This window comes from Lampris incognitus, chromosome 6 (genome assembly GCF_029633865.1).
Source record: "Lampris incognitus isolate fLamInc1 chromosome 6, fLamInc1.hap2, whole genome shotgun sequence".
In the NCBI taxonomy this organism is placed as follows: domain Eukaryota; kingdom Metazoa; phylum Chordata; class Actinopteri; order Lampriformes; family Lampridae; genus Lampris; species Lampris incognitus.
In genome coordinates this window covers 4,595,035-4,602,923 of record NC_079216.1, presented here as the reverse complement: position 1 = coordinate 4,602,923, position 7,889 = coordinate 4,595,035, and the positions used below count along the sequence as shown (strand labels likewise).

At 40.2% G+C, this 7,889-nt stretch overlaps 1 long non-coding RNA gene across 1 annotated transcript; it reads left to right on the top strand.

Moving 5' to 3' along the window:
• Positions 1–5,981: 5,981 nt before the first annotated feature.
• On the top strand, positions 5,982–7,615 carry LOC130113617 (uncharacterized). Its single transcript, XR_008810342.1, has 3 exons — positions 5,982–6,079; positions 7,379–7,446; positions 7,530–7,615. It is a non-coding gene; the product is annotated as an uncharacterized LOC130113617 (long non-coding RNA).
• The last annotated feature ends 274 nt before the right edge of the window (positions 7,616–7,889 follow it).

The window sequence follows — 7,889 nt, the reverse complement described above, 5'->3', positions numbered from 1 at the left end:
TTTAAAGAAATACTCTTCTCACATGCTTTTTATCAAAAGCTACCACTGAGAGATGTTTGGGGCATGTCTGAACCTCTCTGACAAGAAAAAAGTAAAAACCTGAGAGAGACTCAAATGAGTCATAACCACTAAAACTGCATAAACAGGCTATTTTGACTCAATTCACTTCAACCCACAGGACAAACTTGTCCAGATCGGGGCATTAAGTTGTCTACAGCCACCCTAGTTACAGTAAGAGATGAAATAGTATATTAAAGCCACGTACCACAGAGAGAGAGAGAGAGGGGGTTTCCAAGGCAACCTCTTTCCCAGGTGCTGCAGTTTGACTCAGTGAGGATGGAGAGGATGGAACCCGGAGCTGTAGGTCTACCTGAGGGGGGCGGAGCCACGGCGTGTGACTGACAGCTGATGACAAGAGGCGTGAAAGACAGAAACATGCAAATGAACGATGTCGATAAAAGTGATGCACTTCATATAATTACTATAAATACCACGGTATGCCTGGCTAATGTAACTCAGAATACATGTTGCAGTGCGATAAGTTGTGTGAGGACCATTCAACACATGAGCATCATCATCATCTTCACAGCAGCATCCCTGTTTAAAGTTTCATACCCAGCAGTGCTGCACGATTCACTTCCTTTGGATATGAACTGACCCAAATATTACAGCACCAAACACCAAGGAGGAATAAAAAAAAAAAGGATTTTAATTCTCAAGACAGGCTGAGATTAATCTCTATTATGATGAAGACAACAGGGTTTGTTCCTTTGGAAAAAAGTGCACTCTTGTGTGACTTTATTTAGATGCATAACATGTAAACACCTCGGAGTCTTGAAAAGAGAAAATGGAAAACATCTCTGCACACAGTACAAACAGCTCTCTGTCGCCAGCTCGCTGTCAAAGCCATACTAACGAGTTATTTACAGCCAAGGCTGCGCTGCTCTCCGTAGAGAGGGACGCTGCTACAGCTAATTACAATAAACGAGAAAACAACCTGTGTGGGTTTTCTGTTAACTGTGAGGGCAAACAGACGAACCTGGTGTGTGTGCGTGTGTGTGTGTTCCTTTTATTTTATTTTCTAAATAGCTACACCAAATTTTATTCAGACTGTTAATCCCACATCCTGGCCCTGTATTGCACAGTATCATTTCTGTATTACAAAGTATCGTTTCTGTATTACAGAGTATAATTTCTGTATTATGGAGTATAATTTCTGTATTATGGAGTATCATTTCTGTATTACAAAGTATCGTTTCTGTATTACACAGTATCATTTCTGTATTACAAGTATCATTTCTGTATTACACAGTATCATTTCTGTATTACACAGTATCATTTCTGTATTATGGTGTACCATTTCTGTATTACAGCGTATCAATTCTGTATTACACAGTATCATTTCTGTATTATGGAGTATTATGGAGTATCATTTCTGTATTACAAAATATTACTTCTGTATTACAGAGTATAACTTCTTTATTATGGCGTATCATTTCTGTATTATGGTGTATCATTTCTGTATTACACAGTATCATTTCTGTATTATGGAGTACCATTTCTGTATTACACAGTATCATTTCTGTATTATGGTGTATCATTTCTGTATTACACAGTATCATTTCTGTAATATGGAGTATTATTTCTGTATTACACAGTATCATTTCTGTAATATGGGGTATCATTTTTGTATTACACAGTACCATTTCTGTATTATGGAGTATTATTTCTGTATTACACAGTATCATTTCTGTATTACACAGTACCATTTCTGTATTATGGAGTATTATTTCTGTATTACACAGTATTATTTCTGTATTACACAGTATCATTTCTGTATTACACAGTATCATTTCTGTATTATACAATATTATTTCTGTATTACAGTATCATTTCTGTATTACACAGTATTATTTCTGTATTACAGAGTATCATTTCTGTATTACACAGTATCATTTCTGTATTATGGAGCATAATTTCTGTATTACACAGTATCATTTCTGTATTATGGAGTATCAGATTATCACTTCTGTAATATGGAGTATTATTTCTGTATTACACAGTATCATTTCTGTATTACAGAGTATCATTTCTGTTTTATGGAGTATCACTTCTGTATTATGGAGTATTATTTCTGTATTACACAGTATCATTTCTGTATTACGGAGTATCATTTTTGTATTACAGAGTATTATTTCTGTATTACACAGTATCATTTCTGTATTATACAATATTATTTCTGTATTACAGTATCATTTCTGTATTACACAGTATTATTTCTGTATTACAGAGTATCATTTCTGTTTTCAGGAGTATCATTTCTGGGAGAAAATGACGTTTTGTGCTTTAAAACCCTTCATATAATATCCATTAAGACTTCCCCAGTAATAGCCTTTGAGATAAGATGGAACAAATTATTGTATCAGTCCTACCACAGGCATCAAAATGGAAGCAAACCAAAGGTTAAAAAAGTAAAGGTTAAAGCTAAATATGTAACAACGGAGTGCCCTATGACACGTTTATGCTGGACTGACCTGAACTTCTTAAGCCCACTACATATTTGTATGCATTATATCATTGTAATCTATCATACAGAACATGTCTTATCTCAGAAAAGGGATTAGAACCACTGATTAAGATTCAGTGGTAGACTTTATTACCATGGGAACATTCTGCCCCCTACTGGATTATTATTTACCTGCTATCCCCGCACACGCACACGCCACCTCATTCACATCGTTGATCTGCTGTCATCTCATTTAAAAAATAAACAATCAAACTTTATGTATAAAAATATTTCATACATTAAAATCCATATATATTACATAAGTGACCATTCATGAATAAGAAGGTAAAAGAACATAGACAGAATAATTAAATAAATACAATAAAACTTTAAACACTAATAAAACAAAGTGAATAAAATATAATTATATAATATAGAGAACTGATAGCTGATGCAGTCCCCTTCATCACATTATTTACTTTGGAATGTATTTAAATGGGTTAAACGGTAAAACCAATTATCTGTATTGTATGGCATCTCTGAACACATGGGTCACCCACCAGTTCAAATACAACAGCTATGGAGGCGGTGTCACAATCGGGCTGTCATGTGACCTCCTAGTTTAAACCAGCCCTCCCGGTGTATGCCCTTTGACCTCCCAGCTATGCGGTGCAGGGGTCAGGAATCGCCACAGTACCATCGTCTAAAAGTAGATCCATCACGTGAGGCTGGCCCACCCCGACCCAAGGCTGATAATACGATTGTAATGCACCCATCTGGTGCCATCTAACTTCCTGAAAGCGGTGTTGCCACTCCGTCCGGTCTTAAGACCCAGAAGACTTGGGTCCATCGTGCAAACTGAAGCTCCACAGATGGAAGTCGTGCTCCGTCAGAGCCGGCTGGGCCACCGTTCCATCACCCGGCCCCCCATCCTTCTGTCCTCTCCGGCTCCTCCTGTTCCCCCTTAAACTTCCTTGCTGGATATAAGGGAGGTGCACTCGGTGGACACCCCAGTAGTGGCCCTTCCCCTTCTCACAGCAGCTCACCTTCATGAAGCAGGCGTTGACGGACAGGTTGTGGCAGACGCTGTTCCTCCAGCCATTGCCGCGGCTGCACAGGAAAGGGAAGCACTCCACTATGGCCCTGTAAGTGGAGGCCAGGTTGAGCCTCCAGGCCAGGGACAAGATGACCTGAGAGATCAAGGTCACGGAAGAGAGAGAGAGAGCTTGGGGACGCATTGGACGTCCCGACCGTCTGAATGTAGATGGGTCGGTTCCGTGTGGCTCTCCTCACAAATATAGACACTGTCCATCACAATTGCCATTCTGTCTGGCCTGTTAAAAGACTCTCGGCTGTTGGTTAATTTTTTTTGGATTTTGATATACTCTATTGATCCCTGTAGGGAAATTCAGCTCTGTATTTAACCCATCCTAGCTGTGTAGCTAGGAGCAGTGGGCAGCCGCCGTGCAGCACCCGGGGACCAACTCCAGTTCTTCTTGCCATGCTTTGCTCAGGGGCACAGACAGGAGTATGAACCCTAACATGCATGTCTTCTTGATGGTGGGGGGAAACCGGAGCCCCTGGAGGAAACCCACCGCAGACACGGGGACAACATGCAAATACCACAGAGGATGACCGGGGATGACCCCCAAGGTTGGAGAGTTTTAGTATATGTTTTGCCGAAGCAATACAATTTAATTTACAATTTAATAATTTGGATTCTGTTTCTTTTCCCACCTGTTCCATTACATGCTGTCTTTTCTTGCCTTTGTCTTCATCCATTATTTCTTCTTTCCCCGTAACTTATTGAACAGCTGTACAATAAAACAAGGATGAGGCCTGATTTCCACGTGCCTCTCAACCAACAACTGCCGACATCTCCGAAAAAAGTTGTTCTTACTTTCTCTAACCTGCTTTTACACTTTTCCATGGGGGAGTAAATCATTCTTCAGGAGTGAAACAATGTTATCAAAGACAACAAAGTGGTTTATTTCCTCTGGGACATTTCTGACCAAAGGTCTCGGTCATGACTCGGTCACCTTTCTCATGCCAAATGCTCACAGGTGTCACATAAATTCTGATAAAACCATTCAAGCACAATGCGAAACAACAAACCGTACATTTCTGATGACCACGGATAAATCTCGACATGGGATAAGGTTGAGATTTGTAAAACAATGAGTTTATGTGGGGAGATTATTCAGTTTTAATATTTTTACCATCAAGTTCCTCTGATAATTTAAACATTACCCCGTCATGTTTTGGGAGTTGGTCAATGGAACAAACTGAACAAGTTTGGAGCTGAATGGTCCTCCTTCCTCATTTGACCCAATACACCAGCAAAAAGAAGGAAAAAACAGACCTTGTATCCATGGTAAAATATTTTTAACAAATAGCTGCGTAACTGTCAGCAGGAAAACCATATAAATTCACAAGAGTGAATGCTAGATTAAAGATATCTGACGGTAGAAGAGTTTGACTAGTGATCTAGAACTACATCCGACTTCATATAATGTAGACATATAGTGTAGCTTCTAGACACTTCATTATATGAAGTGTCTAGAAGCGTGGCAGTGACATTTTCCCAGTCTTCCCACAATACTGAACATAGCTGAGATCCCCTTGGACCTATTTATAGTCTTGGCCCGCGCCACAATGTCATCTGTAACTGGACTCCATCTGTTAAGTCACAGCATGTTGAATGTCAGTTGCCAGAAGTAGAAACGCTGCAGCTTCCCCCGTTAACTCCCTCTCGCCGAGAGCTACAATGGAGTTTGTGGGAGAACCGAGACCCTCCGGGGATTTTAACCTCCTTGCGGTGCCGTGCCTCGGTTTTGGGGACGTGGATGTGGATGTGGACGATGAGGAAGGTGAGGTGGTCATCAGCATCAGACCCAAGTCCTCTCCCCTCCCACGGAGAAAGACATCCATCTCCTCCTCTGATGACGACTCGGACCCTGACCCAGCCCGGTGCGGCTCCAGACGAGTGTCTTTCGCAGACGCCAAAGGACTTCACCTGGTGCGGGTCAAGGAGTTTGATGTGTGGGACACACCGAAGGTCCCAGGCTGCAATGACTCCATGCAGAGTGAAGGGAACCAGGCAGGGGACTATTACAATCTGTCTCCTCAGTTCTCCTCACCATTGCCTCTCGAGGAGCTGTTCAAGAGGGTCCGGGAGCAGAAAGTGGAGCTGGGGGCGATTGACTTACTTCCTGGGACCACCACGCTGAAAGGCCTTATCCGTGTTTTGAATGTCTCCTATGATAAAATGGTGTACATCCGAACCAGCCTGGATGCATGGGCAAGCCACTTCGACCTGCTGGCGGAGTACCTACCCAGTTTTAGCGACGGGGTGACGGACTGTTTCTCCTTTAAACTTACCCTGGTGCCTCCATTTGGGGAGCAGGGAGCCCGGGTGGACTTCTGTCTGCGCTATGAGACCCCCATCGGGACCTTCTGGGCCAACAACAACGGCCAGAACTATACTGTGTTCTGTCACCAGAGACCTAAAACACAGAAGGAGAAACCACAAAAAGTGAATGTGTGCATGAAAAGCTGTCTCAAGGCCGTTGGGTAGGGGTTTTGTTCTTACTGTTGAAATAGGTCAGATTCTTTATCTTAGTATTTCAAGACTAACACCTGCGGCATTGTAAGGTTGCGCTATGGGTCAAATAGTAGTTTGAATCCTTAGATTTCTTTTAAATCTGAAGACTGAACAATCACAGGAAAATATTTAAATGTAAATTATGCCACTAAATGTTGAAAGTGACAACTTACTTTACATTACCAGACTCAGCAGCAGGTGGAAGACTTATTGACATGGATTACATAACGCACAGAAGGTCTGTACATTATAAGTAGCAAGATGTGACAGCTGACTTTAGAGATTTTGAAAAAATAAGTAATGAATATGTGATGTGATGTTACATCATGTCATGTAACTTCATGTTATGTGACCACAGATTTTGTTTGAATAAGGCAAGTTCTTCACTAATACTATGTCCTCACAAGACAAGACAAGACACAATAAGAAGATAAGACAAGATAAGTCAAGACAAGATAAGACAAGACACGATAAGAAGACAAGACAAGACAAGACAAGACAAGACAAGGCACAATAAGAAGACAAGATAAGATAAGATACGACAAGATAAGACAAGACAAGGCACAATAAGAAGACAAGATAAGATAAGACAAGACAAGACAAGACAAGACAAGGCACAATAAGAAGACAAGACAAGATAAGATAAGACAAGTCACAATAAGAAGACAAGACAAGATAAGATAAGATAAGACAAGACAAGGCACAATAAGAAGACAAGACAAGACAAGATAAGACAAGACAAGATAAGACAAGACAAGGCACAATAAGAAGACAAGACAAGACAAGGCACAATAAGAAGACAAGACAAGATAAGACAAGACAAGGCACAATAAGAAGACAAGACAAGACAAAACAAGATAAGACAAGACAACAAGATAAGATAAGATAAGATGACAAGACAAGATAAAATAAGATAAGACAAGACAAGATGATAAGATAAGACAAGATAAGACATGATAAGAAGATAAGACAAGACAACAAGATAAGATAAGATGACAAGACAAGACAAGACAAGAAAAACGATATAAGTTAAGATAAGATCAAATAAGATAAGATAAGATAAGATAAGATAAGCAGTGGTTGTTTCAGCATTGCATGAGTGCCCTCTGAGTCACAGTTAGCAGAGCCTATCAAATATTCTCTTGTGATCTTACGAAATCGATGACAGGAGCTGTGTGCCACACACATACAGTAAAAACTACATGTTTAAAAATGTTTATAGCTGATCGTGATTTAAATAATCTGATCATGATTAATTTAATTCACAGACAGAACTTCACCATGGAAGACGAGGCATCACAGGAAAATTTGCCATATTGGGAAAATGTGTCAACAGGTGAATACTCTATTTCTTTAATGGATGCAGTAATTGAGTAACTGCTGTGAAAAAAAGTTTAAGTCTTATAAATTTATTCACAGGTGTGTTAAAACATGGAAAATCAGCTGCTGTGAAAGTCCAGCAAATCTCAGATTCTCCATCAGGAACTTCTGAAGAAGACCGCCAGAAATTACCTGTAAGTAATCTGTAGTTCAATACAGTCCTGTGTTACAGCTAAGCAGTATAACTGTCTTTGCTATACTTGCAAACAGACTTGGGCCAAAGGGTATTTTGAATCCTTACACATTTCTTATCAGAAAGGGAGCCGTCAGTATGCTATATTTTGCAACTGATAACTTGTTTTACACTACCTGAATTGTCCAGATGAAGAAAATACATTCATTTGGTACAACAAGCAGGTTTAAACAATTTGAAGTGACTTTAGACACATGTCACATGAC